Below are 13896 nucleotides of genomic sequence, written 5' to 3' on the forward strand. Positions count from 1 at the left end.
TCTCCCTCAAAGAAGTCTGAATCTGTCTGAAAGAACAAAAGCATAAAAGATGGTACTCTTCGCAAGGGGGTAGATATTATCACAGAGGAATCAAGAGCACGAAGCCAATTCTACCACTTACATTTTAAATGCAAGGCACCTCACCACTCCGGGCCTGGCTTTATCAAGGCATAATGGTGATTCCTTCCTCATGGGAAGTTGGGAAAATTTCTTAGGATAACATATGTGTAGTTAATAGCTTGCTGGCAGAGTACTGGAGTGATAGCCAGACTACATATGGTGTAATACTTAGATGCTTCTGAGGCAGAGACGCTTGGTTAAAAACGAGAGTCAAGAATATGGAAACTGAGAGACAGAAGACTTACAAAACAAATGGAAAAATATCCCAGGAAAATGCTGACTCAAAACAATCACACACACTATGAGGGACAATATTATTTTAGGCAGAAACTTTATACAAGTAAAGGATGACTATCTAGAAGGTCCCATGCTTCCCAAAGAGAGAAGCAACCAACAGTGACAACCCATGAACCACAATGAGAACCAGCAAGGCCACGATGACTCTCAGGGTGAGTAGGGTCATGAAAACATTGGTGGTAGCCAACAGTTCTCTCACCGTACCTAAGACCAACTCAGCAATATGGGAATCGTGCTGGTCTTGGAAAGCTAGTTAACCACCCAGGGCTGGTGAAGTCGTGGATCTTGGAGCAGAGCCTACCCCTGCCATTCCACTAAACCAGATCATCTCTAACTGCATGCTAATTATTTGTCTTTATACCCACAGATAAGGGTAATCCTCACCCTCATCAAGGAAACGTCTCTTTGCAGCAGACAGAGACCATTACAGAAAATGGCAACCTATTGAAATGCATAGTTGTAGAACCCGATCCCAACGGATGCATCTACATCACAACGCCTGAACCCAAGGCTCAGAGATTCCTACTGAAGATGACGGGAGGGAAGACTGTAAGAGCTGGAGAAACGGGGAGTTTGCTGTGAGATTATGTCTTCTAAGGATGTCAGAAGCTATATGCATACAATCTCACCAACACGGCTGCCTAGACATTAACTGAACATGGATGACATCAACTGGCATGGTAAATGGACAGGAGAAAGCTCCTGAGGTCTCAGTCCTACACCAAGAACTGTGTGTAACTAAAGAATTTTGAAAACAGGAGACATAGTCTTTCCCAGGGACAAGCACAGCGATTGGTTACCAAGACCAAACAGCCATCCCTGAAAACATACACATACGATAATAACATGATACATATTGAGCAAGTTGCATTTATGTATTTATGTATTTATACATACACACACATGTATGTAATAACAATTGATTGAAAAGGAAGCCATGAATCTGAAAGAGAGCAAGGTGGGGGTCTACGGGAGGGTTTGGAGGAAGGAAAGGGAAGATGGAAATGGTGTGATTATGTTATAGTCCTCAGAAATAAAAGACATAGTTAAAAAGGAAAAAGACTAATTGGTAAGTTGAACAATCTACCAGGAAAAGATGAATCATCTAGCAGCAAAATGGGCAAAGAACATGAGGAAGAAATACACAGAAAAAAGAATCTAAAAGGCAAATAAATACTGGAGAAGTTGAACCTCAGTTTCATTTAAGCCAGCTGAAACCAAATGAAACATTGTTATTCACCAGATTGAGAAAACTTTAGAATTCTAACGCTGCCAAGTGGTCATAGCAACATGGAAGGCGGATGGTCTTCACACATTTCTGGTAAGAGAGTAAACAACACACTCCTTTCCCAGAGCTGAAAACGGGCTGGGGAGATATCACCGTGGGTAAAACTCTTGCCACAAAAGCATGAGGACTGGAGTTAGGATCCTCAAAGCCCACTTAAAAACTGGATGTGGTAGCTTTTGTCTGTGACCCCAGCACACCATAGGTGCAATGAGAGGCGGAGATAGGGGAACTCCAGAAGCTCCCATGACAGCTAGCCTGGTTTATGCTGTGGTAAACAAGGCAGGAAGTGAGGAGCAATACCCAAGGTAAGTCCTGTGACCTCCATGCATGCACAGTGGTACCCATACCTACACATGAACATAAGAACACAAATTTTATACACACATTTTTCAAAGACAGATTAAACCAAACCCAATTAGAATATGGATTAAAAAAACATGAGCCAACATTTTAATACAGAGGCTATGCGTTTGGAAAATAAGATAGCTTTTTAAAGTATTCAACATTTTTCACCATTGCTAAAATGTTCATTAGTACCATGATCAACACCATTACACACTTAGTAAAATGGCTTTAATCTAAGAATGGTAACATCTGTCTCATATGTCACAGGTGGAATATGAGATGAAGTGGCTAACTGAAGGTAGCTTGATGGCTTTCTTACAAATGTAAATCTCCCTTTGCACATATGCACAAACACACAAAATCCAGCAAACACATTCACTGAAGTTTATCCCAGAGAAATGATGAAAGGGAGGGAGGGAGGGAGGGAGGGAGGGAGGGAGGGAGGGAGGGAGGGAGGAAAGGGGGAGGGAGGGAGGGAGGAAGGAAGGAAGGCAGGAAAAAGGAAGGAATGATAGAAGTAAGGAAGAACGGACAGATGGACGGAAGGAAGGAATTCATGTGCTTTTGTGAGTGGATGGTTAAACTGGCACAGTCACACAATGGAAGAAGGTGACGCCATTGACACAGTCAGGCTGGACTGGAGAGGGTGCTAGTGAGAGCCACTGTGTCCCTGTGACACTGCTGAGTCAGGGGAGTGAAGAATAAATTAATGTTTCCAAGGAAGAGGGACAGGCTGTGACTGTAGTTGGGTTACTGAAAGGCACTCCATGGTGAGAAGAGAACAGATTTATCTCTTGATTGTGTGAGGGGGGGTCACATAAATCAATAAATGAAATAAAGATGAACAGTTGGGTATGGTGTATCTAGTAAAGTGGTGTGTGTGTGTGTGTGTGTGTGTGTGTGTGCTTATGATATAATGATGGAGCAAGTATTGAACAAGACCCGTGTTCAGTTCCCAAAGAGAAACACTGAAAAAGAAAAAAGAAGATGGGAAGAGAGAGATTAACCAAGAGACTAAGGAAGGAGAGAGGAAGAATAGAAAAGGAGAGAAATGCACAGAGCTACACATACACAGAAATGAATACATACAGACACCAGTTAAATCTGAACATGATTTTTCATGTAACTAGCAATGGGTCAGTTTACTGTTTGTGACTTCAAGTTGAATCCAGATCAGCCAGGGGATGGGCATGAGACACTCATAGCTTCTGCAACGTCTTACTAATGGGCAATATTTCTAATTTTAACTTTTTTAAAAAAATCAATGTTGGGTATAAATTTTACTTTATAACATACCACATGTTATTTGTTCAAGTCCATAAAAATCACACAATAACTATTGCAGCTTTTCATTAATAAATATATGTTACATAAGCATAAAAAGCATCCACAGGAAGAAGACCACAGCTTCAGGCTGTGACCTTTGGGAGCAAGTCCCAAGGGCATCTCTACCTGTTTTCATTCTGGCTTTAATTGCCATGAGAAACTATCAACATTTGCAACCTCTAGATAGTATTCCTAACTGGATGCTAGCAGTTCTCTACTACTTTGCAAGTTTGAAAGATTTCTAAATCGAAATTAAAAGATATACATGCCATGAAGTGTCACCAGGGACCATCAAAATCAGCAATATCCTGGATGTCTAATGGTGCAGAGGAGAGACACGGGTCTAGACACAGTTGTACAGTGGAACCACTGAAGAGAATGAAGGAGACACGAACTCTTTGAAAGTATAACTAACGCTTAGTAATGCTGAGTGAGGAAAACAAGATAAATGTGAGGAGGGATAAAAAAAATGAACCCTATTTCTGTTTAAAAACCTTGATGTAAATATATTATATGTATATACATACATATACATTTCACACACGTATGTGATGACATCAACTAGAGAGCTTTTGCAATGAGCAAAGGTGAAGAAACAAACTGTTGGGTGGGAGGCTAATTTGCAAGCTGTACATCTGCTAAGGGGCTTATGCTCAAAATATCTAAGGTACATACAGAAGTACCACTGTGCATCAAGTTCCTCTGAGGTAAAACACTCTACCTGGATGGGGGGGAGCTCTTGTAAACTCTGAACGCTCTGAAGGGAAGGGAAGCAGTTGATCCTGCAGGGAAGTCTCACTCAGACTCAGCAAGTAAACAGCACAGAAACTTCAGGAAGTCCCTGAAACTGAACAGACTCACTAGGCTCCACCCTCAAGTTGGGCTTTAGTGGTATCATTACTTTGGTCTGTTTTTGGTTCCTATCAACCTCTGAGGGAACAGAAAGTTGTTGATGTCCCTATAAGAATGGTGCCACATAAGCCATGACAAGAAAACATCTCGGGTAGAGCATGAGCAAAGGAACTGACAACTACCAATCTCTCCAGATCCTGGGGATCTGATACCCTCTTCTAGGCTGTGTGGGCACCTGCACTCATGTGCACAGACACACATGTGCACAAAATTTAAATGATAAATTAAATAAATATTTTTAATTAAAACTATAATCAGAGACCCCCCCCATACCTGTCAGAATAATTATTTTTTCAGTGGGAAAGAGAAGAAGTATTGGTGAGAATGAGGCAGAAAGTGAACCCCAGAGTGTTGGTGAGACGCAGACTCCTATACCCCTTGTGAAAAACTAAAACTAGAACAGCCATGTAACTGGGGATAGCATCAAAGGAAATGGAAGCCTGGGTCAGAGGTCAGAGGTCACTTGCTCTCCCACACTCACTGTGGCATCCATCGCAATAGCCCAGATCAGAAAAACCTGAGTGTCCAGCCACGAATGAAGGAATAAAGATGCCATGAATAGCTAAACACACATGTACATGCACGCACACACATGCACACATGCGTGCTCACATACACATAGAGTATGAAATTCTCTCCAGCCTCTAGAAAGAAGGAAACTGAGCCTAAGGTGTCTCACTGAGTAAAGGTGCTTGCCACTGAGTGCAATCCCTGAAAGGCACATGGTGAGAAGTGGTGAGAAGCGAGAATTGAATCCTGCCAGCTGTCCTCTGATCTCCATGTGCACATTTCAACACACACACACACACACACACACACACACACACACACAAGCAAATATATATTAAAACAATGAGAAAGCTATGTATGATTTTTAACATGATGGTTGATCCTAGAGAATGTTAATTAAATGAAATGAGCCAGACATGCAAAGACAGACATAGCATAATCTTACTTAAACATAAAATTCATTTAAACAATATTGAACTCATAGGGGAGGACTTGGGGGCAGGATGTAGTCAAAGAAGACCAAGTTTCAGCAAGAAGGCAGAATGATATGGAGTCCTTTCTCCCGCCATTCGGTTCTAGTTCTAAACCTCATAAAGAACCTGTTTGATTTCTGAAGACTGAAAAAGTTTTCAAAACAGGATATGGAAAACTAAAAGTCGTAATCTAACTAAGACTTATCACTCGGTATAAGCACTCACAGATGCTCACATACAGGAACCACGTGGTTCTCCTATAAAGCCATTCTCTTTTGAACTCACTCTACTTGAGAACTAAGAGGGAATGATGACCCCTCCCTGGTGAAATGACCTGAAGCCATACCGCTAAACTGCCAGGCAGGTCATGACTTTACCTGCTGCCTCAGGAACAGATCCTGTCACCTCTGGATGGTAACTGTCAGCTGTACTGCATGACCACATGACGTGCAACTGGGGGACTGTGAGTCACAGTTGGGGTTCACTCACTTCTCCCTCACCCTGGCCACAGGTATCTACTCCATCCATCACTGTTGCTGATCTCAGGTTGCATACCGACCTGACTTCTGAATAAAAGTGCCAGAGAGGGAACAACGGGTGGGTGAAAGTGGGATCTTACCTACATATCCCCTATGGAGAATCCACAGAAAGAAAAGTCAGAGCAAAGTGGGCCCAGGCAGACACACTGCAGCCAACACAGTGAGGTCGGCTGAATGGGGCCAGGGCTTTCTCCTCTGCAAACTGAACATTGCTCTTAGAAAGCTCCTGCAGATGAGGGATATGGGATTCCAAGAGAAACCCTTCACACTCCCATTCAAGGACGCTTTGCTCAACTACAGAAATATGGCTAGCTGACAGCCTCCAGCTATTAGTTCAAAACAGACAGAAGTTTCCAATGAACAAAGGCCAGTGACTGAACAAGCAAGTATTCCCTTGGGAAACATTTCTGTCCATCACACTCCTGGAACTCCTCAGACTGGCAAGATGCTCCCACTTTGAAGATCCTCTCTTACTTGAGCTTGCCCCAGCCAACTCCACTTCCTCTTCCTTAGCGTCACTTGGTCTCAGCAGTCAGGGACCCCAGCTAATGATAAAGATCCCCAGTACAGTTTGTACACTGACATAAAATCATTTTAAGAGCAAGAGGTAAATTTAGTTTCCTTCCCCAATAAGAGGAAACTCATGGAACCCTACCACCTAAAGCCAGAGCTTACCTAGTCACCCCAGGCTATGGCTTGAATGTAAAATGTCCCCCATAGGCCCATGTGTTCAAACACTGATCCTTGGATGGTGGCAGTTTGGGGAGGGTGTGGCCTAACGAGAGGAAGTGGGCTGCTGAAAGGCGGTCCTCAGGAAGTTATACACTCTGGCTCCAGCTCCAGTCCAAGTTCTCTGTCTGGTTCCTAGCCTGAGAAATAAGAGCAAGCTGACCTGTGCTCCCACGGCCAGAGGCACAGACTGCCCCAGCCACCATTCTTTCCCTTCCAGGGACTCTGTACCTGAACTACCACTGGTTCTTCTTTGCCAAGGACTCTGCAGGTAAACCCCGAGTCAGAATAAAACCCTCTTCTCTTCAGTTGTCTCTGTCAAGAATTCTGTCACAGGATGAAAAAGGTCACCAACACACCCTGGTACAAAGTCTAGCTGAGGGCTGAGAAGAGATCATATCCAGAAGAAATGGCTCCAAATAGGAAACAAGTTGGGTTTAGAATCGGATAGATTATTTTTGTGCATGAGTGCACATGCAGTATATGTGCATGCATGCAGTTGCCTGCAGAGGCCAGAAGAGGGTATTGAAACCCCTGGAGCTAGAGTGGCAGGCAGTGGTGAGCTTCTTAATGCAGATGCAAGAAACCAAACTTAGGGCCTCAGTAGGAGCAACAGACACTCTTAATGACCGACACATCTTTCCAGGTGCCTACCCTTGTTTGTTTGTTTGTTTTAAGTTAGAGTCTCTCACTGGCTTGACCTCACTTCATAGGTGTGCTGGTTTGAATGGGAATGGCCACCACAGAGTCACGGGTTTGGATGCAAGGTCACAGTGGCACTATTAGAGGCGTGGCCTTGTTAGAGGAAGTAGGTCACTAAGGGTGGGCTTTGAGGTCTCAGAAGCTCAAGTCTGGCCAGTGTATCTCAGTTTTCTGCTGTCTGTGTATCCAGATGTGGAACTCTCAGCTCCTTCTCCAGCACCATGTCTGTCTGCACACTGCTATGTTTCCTACCATAATGATAACAGACTAAACCTCTGAACTGTAAATCAACCCAATTAAATGTTTTCCTTTGTCAGAGTTGCCTTGGTCATGGTGTCTCTTCACAGCAATAGAAACCCTAAGACAATAGGTTAGGCAGGCTCACCAGCGAGTCCCAGGAATCAGTTTCCCTCTACTCTCTAGCACTGAGATACAAGCAATGCACCACCACACCCGGCTTTTCAGATAAGCCTCAACTTAAACTACAATCCATCCATTACCTCAAAATGTCAGCAAGCCTCCCGCCGCCCAAGACTCCTGCTCTGGTGTTCAGAGCTCTGAAGGTAGTGAGATACACGCAGAACCCGGCCCCTGGCAGGGCACACACAGAGCCTGGTCCCCGGCGGGGTGCAAGCAGAGCCCCTGGCGAGGTGCACACAGAGCCTGGCCCTGTGGGGGTGGGGGAGACACATAGAACCCAGCCCCTGGCAGGGCACACACAGAGCCTGGTCCCCTGGCATACCTCCTATTTACAGTCTGAGCAAGGGGAATACCAACAGAGACAATGGGGAGGGTGGAAGCTGGGTGAGCTCGGAGACAGGAACAATCTAACAAACAAGATGGCCTTCGAAACAACATGTGCAGCCCACAGAAGCACAGGCTGCCATGTCAGCTTTCCTTACATACAGGCAGCTGGGAGTTCCCTGGGCTCCTTTCTCCTCTTTCACCAAGGTCATCTGACAGAGAGAATGATAGGCTGAGGATGACTTTATCAGCCTCCTGCTTTAAGCGTTACAGGCTCTTCTGATTTCCAGCCCTGTGTGGGAAGGGCATGGAAGTCCTTACTGGGTCCTCACAGCACAGCAGAAGCTGCCTGTCTGTGAAATCAGGAGCTCCTCTTACGTCATCAGAGAAGTGATGACCCAGGCAGTCACCGGAGTCACCATCTGCCAGGGAATATGTCCTGAGCAGACTCCCTTGCTAGAAAGAATGAAGGCAGAAAACCCACCCAGACGTCACAGAAATCCAGTGTCGGCTAGGTGGACTCAGAATTAGACACTCCAGCAGAACCCAGTCCCAGAACTTTGGGTGTTGCCTCCTTGAAGGAGATTTGAGAAAAATCTCTCTAAGTGTCTGACAAGAGGAGGCAGACAGAGGCTGTTCTGCTCCAAGAGTTCTCAACAAGGCCTGAGCTCCAGAGAAACCACTTTACCAGGCTTGGTCTTGATGGTCCTGGAAGGAAAACCCAGCAGCTCTGCTCTCTCCTCATCCTAAGAGAGGAGGGGAGGCTGTAAAGCAGCCATGAAGGCCACGGTCCATGGTCCAGGCTCAGTAAATGATGGAAGTTGGGACTGTGGACACTTCCCCATCCCCGCTGTATGCTGCCTCCCTAAAGCCAATAGGCCTTTACCCTCCCTTGAGTTCCTTATTCCTGGTCAGCCACGACTGCTTTCAACCAAAAGTCAGAAAGCAAAAAATAGAATAAAGAAGGAAAGAGCTCATTCTGAAGAGGCAGAGCAAACATACAAACCAACTATCACATTGGGAGTATAAAGCTGTCATGATTAAAGCATGAAGGGCTAGTGAATAACATAGACAACATGCAAGAACAGACGGTCAATGGAAACACAGACAGGCAATGGGAACACAGACATGGCCAGTCTTGAAAGAGCCAAATAGAAAGACTAACTATCAAGAAAACACAGTAACCAAAATGAAAACAGATTTGATGAGATCCTTAGGAGGCAGGATTCAGTAGAGGTGATCCCAAATCTCTGAGCTTCAGTATAAACCACTAGAAATATTAGAAACTGTAAAGAAAAGGAGGGATAATAATAATATAATAATAATAATAATAATAATAACCAGAACAGAATATCCAAAAAACAGGACAAGTACTGAAGGAGTAAACACAGACAGGCCAGGAGACTAAGCACTGAGTCTTCACCAGACTGGAGTCAGCCACAGGTCTCAGATTCCAAGAGCGGGATGCTGCCCCCCAAACAAAACAAACCTAGGCATGCCACATTAAACTACATAAACATCAGAAGCAACAGCAATCCTGAAAGAAGCAGTAGATAAAAACGTTGCCCAACTGTCTCGGTGTCTTTTCCGCCGCTGTCTTTAAATACTCTTTCAAAACCGACTTGAGGAGAGATGGTGATCCTGGTTCATGTCTCAGATGCACGTCTACCGTGGCAGCGGAGTCAAGTCAAGTCGACAAGAGCTCAAAGCCACTCAGTACGTGGGCTTGGATGCCTGCTGCTACCCAGCTCCCTCTCTCCATTTCCACATCCGAGGTCCCAGCTGGGGAAGGGTGCCCCCCACAGTGGACAGGTTCCCACACACAACACAGTCTAGATCATCCCTCGCAGGCATGCTGACTCCCAGGGGCGGTCAGAGTCTATCTGGCTAACAATGATCACCTTAAGACATATAAAGATAAGGGTCACCACCACCATCTCAAAACCGAACAAAAATGTGCAGAGAATGCACACCAACCTGCACATCTACACCACACGTAATCGCACCCAACCCAAAGGGAAGGGGAAATGGATTTTCTCAGACAAATAAAGGTCAAGTGAGCACACTGCTCATAGATGGGTATCACAAAAACAGAGGAGGTGAGGTTCACGCCAAAGAAGGAAAACAGCACAGGCCATACTCCAGGCATACTTAGAGACTGGAAGACTCTCAGAGAGAGAATAAAGATAAATAAGTCTCATTTTGTTATTATTAAATAAGTTTAACCAAAATAATAGCCACACGGGTAAGCAAGATTGTTCAGTGGGTAAAGGCACCAGTCACTAAGCCTGGTGGCCTGAGTTTGACCCCTAGGATCTATGTGGTAGAGGGAGAACACTGACTCCCTGAATTCTCCTTTGACTGCCATACATATATACATACACACATACATGTATACATACATGCATGCATACATGTAGTAGAAATAATAGTGACAATGTGTTTGACTACAGAGATGCATGTAGATGTACATTTGTAACTGGCATGAAGGAGAGCAATGGTCCGTGGAACAGAACACGGATATGTTGTATCAGAATGCACCATCACTACCCAGGAAGCAGTCTAGTGTTGTGTGGACATGTGGATATACTGCAAACTCTGGAGCATCCGCTAAAAGAAGCATTAAGAGAAGCCTACTTTCGGGCTGAGGAGGAAGGTCAGGGAGCAGAGCCCCTGCTGTGCAAGCCTGAGCACCTGGGTGTGGATTCCCAGCCCCTGCAGAAACAGTGGAGTCCAGCAGTGCCATGCGTGTAATCTCCGTGCTGGGGAGGCAGAGAGTGGGCTCCTGGGGCTCACTGCCAGCCTGCCAAGGTTCATCAGTCAACTCCCCATTCAGTGAGGACCTGTCTCAAAACCAACGCAGAGTGACTGAGGACAACACCTGACTCTGACTTCTAACTTACACATATACATGTGCACATGCCTCCACATACATGTACGCACCCATACCCACATATACACATACCACACACCGACACAAAAGAGACACATCTTATCTAATCAAAAATTGAAATATAAAAATATTGAGCTAAAAACAAGATGAGAAGAAAGAGTGGGCAACACCACAGGAGAGAAAACCAAGGGCAGTGAGCATGGCAGAGGCACCAGACACGACAGCCAGCAGCCTGAGCGTCCATAATCACGTTAAGCTTAGCCTGTCAGACTGGTTTAAAAAGAATCCAGCCACACACTGTCTGTAGCCCTGTATTAAATATGAGATGGAGACGAGATGGGGAAGGATGTACCGTCCCGACACTAATCAAATGAAAGCAGGGTAACTACATCCGCTTCCAACAGACTCAGAGGAGACAACTTTATCAAGGTATCAAGGCAGCGTGACAGTTAGGGGCACGAATACATAGCCATGCTGCGCGGACACACAGCAGCATCTAAGTCTGAGACAAGAACTACGAGGAGGACTGGGGAAACGGCCCCGTGGGTAAGACACTTGCTTTGCAAGCAGGAGGACCCAAGTTCAAATCTACAGCACCCATGTAAAAAGCCAGATGTGGCCACACATGCACTTGCAGCCCCAGCACTGCCTGGGGCAGAGACAGGAGGACGGCTGGGCCATGCTGGTCACCAGCCCAGCTCCAGGCTCAGTGTCTCAAAGGAATAAAGTAGAGAGTGACACACAGGACACCTGATGACCTCCTCTGGCCTCTGAGAGTGCATGGGTGCATGCAGCAATACACACACACACATACACATACACACACACATACACATACACACACACATACACACACATACACATACACACACATACACACACATACACACATACATATATACACACATACAACACATACACACACATACACACATGCACACACACGTACACACATACAACACATACACATGCACACATACACACATAATGTACGCACACATACACACATACAACACATACACACATAATGTACGCACACATACACACATACAACACATACACACGCACACGCACATACACACATACACACACATACACACATACATGCACACACATACATACACACATACGTACACACATACACACACATATATACACATACAACACATACACACGCACACACACAATACATGCACACACGTACACACATACAACACACACATACACACACAAAAACACACACATACATACACACATACACACATATACACAAATACAACACATACACACACAAAGATGTATTTTAACTAAATATATAAAAATTTAACTAAAATTATAATTTATCAAAGCTTACATTTTAATAGAGGGAAAGCTCAAAATCAGTTATCCAAACATCTGCTTTAAGGAACTAGACAAAGAGAAAATTAAATCCAAAGAAGGCTAAGATAAATAACTAAATCCAGGCAATTTATCAATTGCCTATGAACCAAGAAGATGGAAAACAGAAAAGCAACAGAGAAAATCAGCAGAACACAAAAGCTGGTAATTGGTAAAGGTTGACAGAATGAGTGGGGCCCCGCTGACGCCGCCTGGGACGAGCCCCAGATTCTCGCCTCACTCTGGAACCAAGGGGCCAGACAGGTAGACAAAACCAGGTCACTTCCTTCTTGCATTCATTCATTAAATCAGCTTCTAAAAATTAAGTCACACTACAAACAGCTGCTCAGTGCTAGCTGTGGATGAGCTCATCCCGAACAACAGGCACAACAAAGGGTAGGTTGGGACCAGAGATGGCTCAACGGAGGAATGGTGAGTAGTGGCAAAGGACCAGAGTTCACATCCCCGCACGTATGTAACAAGCCAGGCATCACACACATGCCTGTAACATCAGCTCCGAGGATAGAGACAGAAGGATATTGGAGCTTGCTGGTCTCTCACTGAGCTATGAAAATGCAAGCCCCAGATTCAGGGAGAGACCCTGCCTCAAAAAGAATATAAGGAAAGGGATAGAGGACACTCCATGTTCTCTTCCGTTTTCTGAGCACACGCATCTGCACATACACGCATACATACTCTGACACATAAGTGAGTAGATAAAAATTTTAAGTAGATGGTATATTATAAGGCATATTATGAATTGGAAAAAAAACTATCTAAAGCAGGTTAAAAAGTGGATGAGGCACTTGTCTGTCCCTTGCTTAATTATGCTATTATTTTTGTCTTTTCTGACTCCTTGTCAGGCGATATAACATGTGCTGATACCAATTACATATTGGTACAGGCGTGGTCACTGAAGATGCTGCATCCTACCTTCTGGGAAATGGTAGTGTCTTCCACCGAACAAGGACAATGACCATGAAATGCAGAAATAAAGTAAATCTCTTAGCTATTTCTCAGGTAAAACCCTGACTACTACATGGGGAAATGGTAGTTAAGCAATGACTTGTAATAAAGGAGTTTAAGCATAGATATTAACAGGAAAAGCCAGCCTGTGATACATATACAAGGAGCAACACAGAAGCCAGGAGGGCAATATGACAGTTAGCAAGGGGGACAAGCAGGAGCGAAAGTAATTTCATCAACAACAAGAAGAAACAGAGAGAAAATATCTGTGAGTTGTAAGGCCTTGCTTAGCAATTTTTCAATCATAAGCTGAGCCCCAAATCATGACCAGAAAATAAATAAATAAATAAATAAATAAATAAATAAATAAATAAATAAATAAATAAATAGATGCTGCTGCCACCACCATCCAAATTAATGATTCTTCTCAATATTGGTGTATACTCCATCAGCAAAAGCTACAAACTTACCGAGCATGTACTGCACATGCTCAGGACACCCATTAGAGCTCAGCATGCTGGAAATTTCTCCTGTAAGGAAACTGGAAGTCAGATGTTAGGGCCATACCTTTACCTAGTGCTCAACAGTTGACTGACTCTCTCAAGGCAAACTGAGAGCTTACACTGGCGCATTTGGCTAAGAGGGAGGTTTGCTGAGTGAGGCATGGTGTGTCCT

The 13896-nt window shown here is 44.4% G+C and overlaps 1 protein-coding gene across 2 annotated transcripts in view; it reads right to left on the minus strand.

The window, feature by feature from the left end:
* The window catches only part of Kcnh1 (potassium voltage-gated channel subfamily H member 1), a 289183-nt gene that overhangs the window by 220835 nt on the left and 54452 nt on the right, over positions 1-13896 (minus strand). The window lies entirely within an intron of this gene.

This window comes from Arvicola amphibius, chromosome 12, assembly GCF_903992535.2.
Source record: "Arvicola amphibius chromosome 12, mArvAmp1.2, whole genome shotgun sequence".
Taxonomy (NCBI): Eukaryota; Metazoa; Chordata; class Mammalia; order Rodentia; family Cricetidae; genus Arvicola; species Arvicola amphibius.